Here is a 9613-nt window from a genome sequence, read left to right on the forward strand (position 1 = left end):
TAATAAATTTAAAATATAAAAACGATTTATTGACTTAATAATTACAAGTAATGCCAGACCCCAGAGTTCAGTGGTTTCAGTGTAGTTCTCTGGCATTTGCTTTAAATTGATCCTGGTGGGTAGAAGTAAATAGTAACTTTTGCTCTCAGAGAGAGGCCTCACCTTGTGTCCCCCAACAACAGCCAATTAAAGCACAGACTTGAGAGTGCTCCTGGAGAAGGCTGGTGGCTGTGAAATAAAAACTATAGGTATCTCTCCAAAGCCGCAGCCACAGAGCTTCCCAAGGGGCTGCCTGAGCCAGTGAGCAGGTGGCAGAGGCGTGGATGAGAATAAAACAGGCTTTTGTCTGGAAAAATCCCACTACCCCAAGTCCTGACAGCCTTTGTTGGCTCCTGTTCCACACTTCAGAGATGAGATGCACAAGGATGGCCCAGCCTCTGCAGGGATAAATATTAAACTCTGTGAGAAAGATGCTTCCGCCCAGTTCTGAAGTGTTCTGTGTTAGTACTTTGGTGGAAGATTCCTTGAGGACCACTGGAAGTTAGCTGTGGGCCTTCCAGTTGTTACCCACAGGATAGAATTAAGGCCCTGGAGGAATGACACTTGGCTCAGTATCTGCATTTGGTTTCATGCTGATAGAAGCTCCAGATCTTCTGAGGGATAATAGATATATGATATTCAATAATAAAGAAAATAATGTACAGAAGCTAGCAGCCTGTGAAGAATTAACTTTTTCGATCATTCATCTTTCAACATCTTTTTCTTCTTCTTGTACAATCCTACTGTCCTCCACCCATGCCTCTTCTATCTCCCCACTTAACCTCTTTAATAGATTTTTTATTCAATGTTTTCCTGATTATCATAGAAATGCTAGAGTGTTCATGGGATTTATGGTTACATTTTTTATTTATTTATTTATTTATTTTATTATTTTTTTTTAAAGATTTTATTTTATTTATTTGACAGAGATAGAGGCAGCCAGCGAGAGAGGGAACACAAGCAGGGGGAGTGGGAGAGGAAGAAGCAGGCTCACAGCAGAGGAGCCTGACGTGGGGCTCGATCCCAGAACGTCGGGATCACGCCCTGAGCCGAAGGCAGACGCTTAACCGCTGTGCCACCCAGGCGCCCCCTGTGGTTACATTTTTAAAAAAAGTAATCATTTATAATGCTACTGCTGATAATATTTTGGAATAGTTTCTTTTTGTCTTTATACTTACTTTTTCTTCTAATTCTTTATTTAAATTCAATTTAGTTAACATATACTGTAGTATTAGTTTCAGGGGTACAATTTAATGATTCATCAGTTGCATATAACACCCAGCTCATTACATCAAGTGCCTTCCTTAATGCTCATCACCCAGTTGCCCCATCCCCCACCAACTCCCCTCCAGCAACCCTCAGTTTGTTTCCTAGAGTTCAGCCTCTCTTATGGTTTGCCTCCCTCTCTATTTTCATCTTATTTTTCCTTCCTTTTTAAAGCAGGTCTGTGTTTGTGTAGCTTTGCAAGTACAGATGAATGGCTCATGTATATACCCAATATTACAAATAAATATGAGAGAATACGTGGAAGTGAAAAAGGGGTTTGGACAGCATGTTACTCTTGTCATCTGCACAGTTTTGGTGTGGCTATGTGTTCTGATGTGTCAAGCTGGTATTCATATTCCTCAGACTAACTGTGACAGCAGCCTTCATTTCTCAGCCCTGCTTTTCTCCTTACGGCTGCCTTGGAAGTCAGCAATATTTGCATGTAAAGATCCCCTTGGGTAGTTACTCCATCTTCTTTCATCCCAGTTTTTCACTTGCAGACAACTGGGTACCTAGGATCCCAGCAGGCCACTATTCTCTTCCCTTCCCTGTCTCTTGATATTACCTTTTCTGCTCCCTCTTTATTGGATATTCTGGGTTTATCCTAACAGCATCCAAAAGCAGGCAGCTATCACCAGCTTGGACACAATCAGACAATCATTAAAATGCCCATTTGGAAAAGACACTCAATTAAGCATGCATTCTGTTCACATGTTCAGAGTAAATGCTACATCTAACGTGGGCTTTGGGAGACTCCACTTCATGCAGAAAACCAGGAATATATCAGATTAGATGCAAGAAGGACACTGTTGGTCTGGAGTCTTGCTCTACCAATATTTTAGACCCTTATCACACCATCAGTCCAGGCCACATGTTCAGGCCCTTACCATTTCCCTAGTTAAGACATCCGCTTCCGTCTTTTCTCTCAAGGTCTCCCCAGTTATCCATGGAGAATCAGGATGGATAGCTGGCAGTGCCAACTGACAGTCTGATGGTCCAGCATAAACAAATGGCAGTGGAAAAGTCCAGAGCACTCTTTCCTGGGTGTTCCCATTGTCACTCTGGAACAGGTACCCATGGCAGCAAGAGAGCAATTTCAACCAACGAAACCCCGGGCAGAACCTTGAAGTTTCTCTAAGAGGCCCTCCCATGCTCTTCCTTGTCCTCATACCAAAAAATCACTTCTCTCTTTCAGAACTCCAGAACTTCCTGCTAATCTATATCTATGCAAAGCTCCTCACTGCAGCACGGAAAACTGAATGAGGAATTCTTCTTCCATCACTTCCACAAGGATCTTTTCCTTATCACAAACATCATAAAGTACAGATGCTGACAGGCTTAACACCACTATCTCCCTCCCTATTTTCATGATGAGCTAAAAAGGAAACATCCTAGGGGCACTTTTGAATAGGAACTTGCAATATGAAGGGAGAACACAGGTGGAAGGGGGCCAGGCAGTTCTGCCTATAGGTTATCAATCTGCGTGACTTCCGCCTTCTACTGCCAGTTGCCTCTCTGGTCACTGCCCCGAAGCCTGGTCAAGCAGGCCTGAGTTCTGCAGTGATGGTCTGACAGCCTCACTGCTGGGTCCTCTGTTGCCGGGCAACCCACATCTGAAGTACACTGACCCAGATATGGGTTCAGGTATTAAAGGGCTACTCAGACCCTCTCAACCTCCGCTACAAGGCAAAGTGGCCATGGAGAAGAGCAGAGGATACAGTATACAGCCTACGAATTTAATTTGACTTGGCATATTCTGAGTATATGTTTTGCGCAGCAAGAAGGTAGTTGGTGAGACCTGTTTCTGGTCAATCCTAGGAGTATGTTGAATGAATCTACCCTCCCTCTTATCTACCTCCTTTAGAATAGATCGCACAGGCTCTAGAATAGACTGGACACAGCAAAATATTCTTGAAACGCCTTGGACATAAACAGACTTCAAGGCCTTGCTTGGGTTGGATGCACTTCCCAGGAATTGCTCAAATTTTGACCCAGTCTCTGGTCAAAAGTTACATGGTTCCCTACAACAAACAGACTAAAGTCCACACTCTTGTGTTCTCGACAAGCTGGCCTATAGCTCTCCTGCTTTATCTCTTACTGCAAACCTGCCCTGACCTGACCCTCCCCACCTCTTCACCTCACTCAAGCCACACCGGCACTCTGGCCCTGACTTGAATACCAAATACCAAATACAACCTCTAGTTACTCTCTTTCAGGTAATGTTCTTCCACATTACAGCTGCCAGTCAAAGCACCACACCTCCTCCGGAGAAGAAAGACACTTCTTCCTTGGAGGAAAATAATAATCCCTACTGAAATAGCTAGTTCTCCGCTCTCCACCTGGAAACCCTGGCTAGCCTCCACGCCTTCCCCACAGTTTCATAACAGGTGTGATAATTATAGCACTCAGTATAGTTGTCATATATAAGCCCTGTCTACATCAATGTCAAAGGGACTGTGTCATTTATGGGCTGGTTTCTTCATGCTTCTATCTGGAATGAATGCATCCCACCTTCATTAATTCTTCCCCACTCTAACAGGTTCTTTCCCACAATCCCCTCTGGATTCACACCTTTAGCAGTGCTATATTAACAGGCCCTCTCTTTTCAAAACATGTTCCTCAACACACACCATCCTTCTCTTGATCCAGACACTAGTAATGCCCATTTTTTCTGTGTGCTCATCCTCCCCCACCTCTGCAAAGCAGGGTCTGCTGCAAGGTGGGGTTCAATAACATGGGATATTCCCTGGCTATATCATCTATCTCTGTCTGAGTACCTCATGATTATGACAAGTGCCTCAGAAAAACACCTTAAGAAGTCTAGATGGAAACCAATGCCCCATGGAAACACATAAATATTTTATCAGGCTCTGAACAAGACTCTTGCTCATAAATATTTAAACTCCTTGATAGCATAATGTTCAGTGGCTGATTAGAGTCAACTTGTACTGGGGTGGGGAGCTGAGAAGAAGAAGGGATTACAACAGCAATGGCAGCAGGCATGCTACAGAGTCCCTTTTAAGGATCTAAGAACACTGAAAATGCTCCTGAGGGCTCCCCAATTTGCCAGACATTCATTTTCCAAGTGCTCTCCCTCTGGAGTGGGAGGTAGGTCCGTGGCCAGTGGAGCTATCTAGAGAAGGCACTCACTGGGCTGCAGGAAGGCTGCCACTGCACTCACAGCCCCAGGAACCTTGCCATACTTCTCTCAGCATTGGTAGCACAAACAAGACTCTCAAGTAAAGTACACAGGACTCAAGATGAGGCAGACCCTGTAAGAATGTTCATGGCAGCTTTATTTAAAATAGCCCCAAACTGGAAACAACCCAAGTGCCCATCAGTGAAAGAATGGATAAGCACATGGTAGTCATATAAAGGAATATTATCTTGGAATACAAAGACATGAACAACTGATATACTCAACAACATGGATGAATCTCTATCTATGTGGAGCAAAAAGAAGTCAAATGCAAAAGTACATCAGTGTGAATGCATTTATATGGATCTTCAAGAATGCAAAACGAATCTATGATGATATGAATCATAACAAAGTTTGCTTCTGGATGGTGGGAATGACCAGAAAGGGGCATGAGGGAAATATCTGGGACTGCATTTTTTTTTATATCTTGTTTGGAATGTGGGTTTGTCAAAACTGGCGGAGCTTCTGGCACAGGATTCAGCTTTGAAATGCTGTTGCAGGGGGTGGGAAGGGCTGGGGGGCTCAGTCCATTAATCAACTGCCTTCGGCTCAGCTCATGATCCCAGCGTCCTGCCATCCAGCCCTGAGTCTGTCAGGCTCCCTGCTCAGTGGGGAGCCTGCTTCTCCCTCTCCTCTCCAATCGTGCTCTCTCTCTCATTATCTCTGTCTCTCTCTCTCTCAGATAAATAAATAAAATCTTTTAAAAAGAAGCACTGTGAGGATAAAAGAGGCCACTAATCTCCAGTATCGTCATTTACCTATAAAATATTGATTGGCCCAAATTACGTAAAAGGACTTCAAGTATTTTACCAAGGGTTCTGCAACTTTTATGGGAGTTAGTGCCTTGTTGTGTCATTTAATTACCTAATTAATTCAACAATTATTTATTAATCACTTATAATATGCCAAACAGGAACAGATAGCCATGAACACAACAAAAAATTTCTTGTCCTTACGGAGCTGACATTTGAGGGAGGGTATTGGACAATTAACAAAGAAACGCTATACTATATAATACCAGGTAATGATAAAGCAATGAAGAAATAAAGCAGGGTCAGAGGACAGGGAGTGACAAAAGCCTGTTTTGGATCAGGCAGTCACGGAAGGCCTGATCAAGGAGGTTGCATCTGAAAAAAGACCTGAATGAATTGAGGACAGAAGCAGTGCAACTATCTGAAGGAAGAGTGTTCAGGCAGAAGGAAGGACAAGAGAGGAGAGAGTGACAGAATATGAGGTCAAACAGGTCAGACTGCATAAGACTTTGAAAGGTAAACCCTGGAAGAAAGTTGGGTTTTATTCAAAGTGTGAAGGGAACCATTAGAGAGTGTTAGCAGGGGAGTAATATAATTCAACTGATGTTTTAAGAATGGGAAAAAGAAGGAAATTAAGAGATCTGCCCAATTCTTAGGGAAGAGTCAGAATAAGATCCAGATTTTTCCCCTTCAAAATTTTAATATCCTTCACACATCTATTTCTTTTTTTAAAAAAATTTTTTATTTATTTTAGAGAGAGAGAGAGCACAAGCGGGGAGAGGCCAAGGGAGAAGGAGACAGACTCTCAAGCAGACTTCCTGCTGAGCAAGGAGCCCAACTTGGGGCTCGATCTCATGACCCTGAGATCACGACCTGAGCTGAAACCAAGAGTCGGACACTAACTGACTGCACCACCCAGGCGCCCCCCACACATCTATTTCTTAGCCACCTTCTGATTCAAGCTCTGTCTGGGGCCAGATCAGATATTTCTGGATTTCAAACTCTGATTTTCATTAACAAGTTTATATCTCAAGATAGTTATAAGAAAGTGAGGCAGGTAACTTTTCTGTATGTCAGAAAATGTATTTATTATTTTCATAATAAATTGTTGGAGATTAAAAAAAGAGAGGTAGAGATTAGCATCCTTTATCAGGCAAAATTAATCAGCAACTAAATATGAATATTATACTTCTCAACACCTTTCTGCAAAATAAAGGTTCTGATTTTTAACTAAATGTGGAACATTCCTTCCAACTTTCAAATCCAACTTCTCTGCCCATGTTAGTCCATGTCCCATTGTCTCTATGGCAAGTCAGAGCCTTGGTGCTTCTTTCTTCTCTCTCCCCCTGCCCCCAATTACTCTCTGAAAACCTATAAGGGAGTGCAATAAAATGTGAATTTGTGGGGTGGGAGGGCAGATTCCTTCAACCCCATCTGGAAATGCCCTTATGTTCAGACAACACAAAAGGAAATATTAAAATCCTCAGCAGGAAACAAATTGTAAGCACCTACTGTCCTCCCCAGAGAATCTCCTTCCCTCAATCATTATTTTCCCACTCTTGAGAGCCTTCTAGGCTGGAAGTCTGTGGCTTCATCCCATTCACCCCTTAAATCCCCCGAGGCCACAATTCTGCTTTCACTAGACTTGATGTTCTCTATCCCCAGGCTACCATAACTCTGCCTCTGACCAGGCTCAACTCCAGACTTTACAGAGGAAGAGGGGGAAGCTAAAAGCTGGTGGTAGAAGAGAAGGGGAAATATAGGGAGCACTCCAGAGACAATGGTGGCCCTGAAGTGGAATTAGGCTGCCAAAATGGAGACCAGAGAGACCCCCACCCCCACACTTCTGGAACCCTAACTCAAGTAAAGCCTGCCAACGCATTTTATTCTCCAGATTCAAAGGGACTTGCTGCTACCCAGCCTGCAGGAAGGCCTTCTGTGCTGAAAATCGCCATTGACGGAGAAAAATAATTTTCCTTTGCAAGCTTTGCTGCCTAATACAACTATTCAACGATTTTTCCAACTTTTAAACCCTACCTGAAAATCTTTCACTTTTACCTAGGGAGGCAATAATTTAATGTTATCCTCTATATCCTGGTTTAAAGGACTCTACCAAGAAAGACATCTCATTACAGGCTAGGATATAATTTGCCTGCTATTCATGCATGTTTGTACCTAGAAAACCAACAAAGGGAAGAGTAAGCGCATGCCATGACCTCTCTCCCCAAGATTTCTATTCTGAAATGTTAACAAAACTCAATTTTCAAAACAAGGTTCATCTTCGGCAGTAGCATGAATATACTTAGATATACACCATTCAAACAGCGAGTTGTAACAAGTGGCCTCTAGGTAAGTTGGAAACGGGTGTTTGCTGGGGTACAAGGATGCTGCGGTTCCCGGGCCATTCTCCTCTGTCCAGAACGAGGCAGTCTGACAGGCAATGAAACTTTCTCCGTTCGGGACCTCACGCTGCCGGTGAGGGAGCCCATCCTCCCACGCAGCCACCCCGCACCCCGGGCGGGACGTGCCCCTGCAAGGCAGATTTGGGGCCAAGCTCCGTGAGGAGGCTGTGAAAACTGTTCCGGGATCTCTTAATTTCAGCAGACTGTCGCTCATTGAACAGAACAACAGCCACAGCCCCCCTGCCCACCAAATACCAGTACCCTCCCCTCTTCTCTCAGGAAACTGCCACTGGCACTCCTGGTGAGCGACCTCGGGCTCGCCTCCGGTTCCGAAGACAGTTTCTTAACCGTTTCCAAAGAAACCGCCCAGATTCTGGAAAGGAGAGAAAGCCCTCCCCCCTTTTCGCACGTAAGTGTTTGATGTTTTGTGGATACATAGTGTCCACAGAGAGGTCCTACAAACTCCCGAATTTGGGATCTTCAAGGGCGCGCTGCTCACCTCACCATGTCTCCGACCGCCGAGAAGCGCCAAGCCGCCCCCGCGCGCCGCGCTCTCCGCGCTCTCGGCGGACATCGCGGCTCTCGCCGGCTCCGCAGCACGCGGTGGCTGCACGGGGCAGCCCCGCCTCCGGCCGCCTGGCCCCGAGACCCTCCGTCCGCGGGAGACGTGCCCTCGGCGCCCCGGCCCGGCCCGCGGGGCCCAAACTGGCCAGGAACAGGCTGGAAGGGTTCCACGCGAAAGTTCCTTTCTTATTTCTGGGGTGGAGTCACCAAGTAGTGTTCTTATTTTATGCTCTCTAGGTTTTCCAGATTCTATGCGTTGAGTTCTTACTTATTTTATAATCAGAGAGACAGGGGCGTTACTTTTTCCAGGAATGCTAAAAGGAAACCACAAACGAGAAGTCCATCCATTCAGAGGTGTGTGAGCCTCTCTGTGTTTAAGAAAACCTGAAGAAATGTTGGGTAATCGATGTACTGTATTGTATGGTGACTAACATAATAAATTTTTTTTTAATTTTAAAAATATTTTTTAAAAAAAGACACCCTGAAGAAGCCATAGGGTGGGAGATTTGGAAAGCGTCTCAGGAATCTGTTCAGACTTTTCATATTTTCATTTATTCTGTTTTAAAATTCCAGACGTATTAATGATGCTTGGGAAATGCCACATGTTTACGAGTGCCTTGAGGAAGCCCTTGGCTGGCCAGGGGGTAAGGGAGGAAAGCCAGCTGGGGCCGCTCCCACCCCAACCGGACGGTGGTGACATTCTTAGATGTCTCATACACGAAGTTACTTACCCAGAAGATTTCTTTTCACAGGAAGGGTTTTTTACCCAAGGGAAAATAAAAGGAAAAACGGATAGCCAAGGATTATCTCAAGGCAGTTGAGCAAAAAGCCGGATTGCCCAAGAGCAAGAATTATGTCTGAGATTTTATTCAGGGCTCGTTCCAGAGTTCTCATTTTGTGCCTCCAGATGCTTTCACTTGGAACGCGAAGAAACTGAGGAGGACCATTTGATCCTCCTGTTTGGGCATTGCTATATTTAAGAAGGCTTTGGGGTTCTTCTTTTCCTTAAGACAGCTGACTTCAGAGAGCAGAACTAGATCCTTGGTTCTGTAGTTCTACATTGAGGATTTGTCTTTCTGATCTCTGTGGGGCTTTTATTTTACCTCAGAATTTCTCTACGCTTTTAGCTCATCGTTCTCACCATTCCCTCTACATTCAGCAAGATTTTGGAATCTTTCTTTGAATGTGGCTCCCCCCTCCAATCCCAGAGTTCTCTTTCTCAGATTGGAGTATTCCTAACCCGTCACTTGTCAGACACAGAAGGATTCCCATCTTCCACCAAAGCCTGTCCTATTTACCTCAGATAGGTTTCTGGAATCTTTCCCCTCCTCTGCATTCCCACATTGGTGCTCTTGTCAGACTTTTATTACCTTGGGCTGAATCATTTTAAT

General features: G+C 44.5%; 1 protein-coding gene across 4 annotated transcripts in view; it reads right to left on the reverse strand.

Moving 5' to 3' along the window:
* GPR156 (G protein-coupled receptor 156) overlaps positions 1–8195 on the reverse strand; it is an 87818-nt gene extending 79623 nt beyond the window's left edge. For all 4 annotated transcript variants that reach the window (XM_034659130.1, XM_034659126.1, XM_034659120.1 and 1 more), the window contains exon 1: positions 8158–8195. The gene's annotated coding sequence lies outside the window, so the exon portion shown is untranslated. The remainder of the gene's footprint in view (positions 1–8157) is intronic.
* Positions 8196–9613: the final 1418 nt, after the last annotated feature.

This window comes from Ailuropoda melanoleuca, chromosome 1 (assembly GCF_002007445.2).
Source record: "Ailuropoda melanoleuca isolate Jingjing chromosome 1, ASM200744v2, whole genome shotgun sequence".
Classification (NCBI taxonomy): domain Eukaryota; kingdom Metazoa; phylum Chordata; class Mammalia; order Carnivora; family Ursidae; genus Ailuropoda; species Ailuropoda melanoleuca.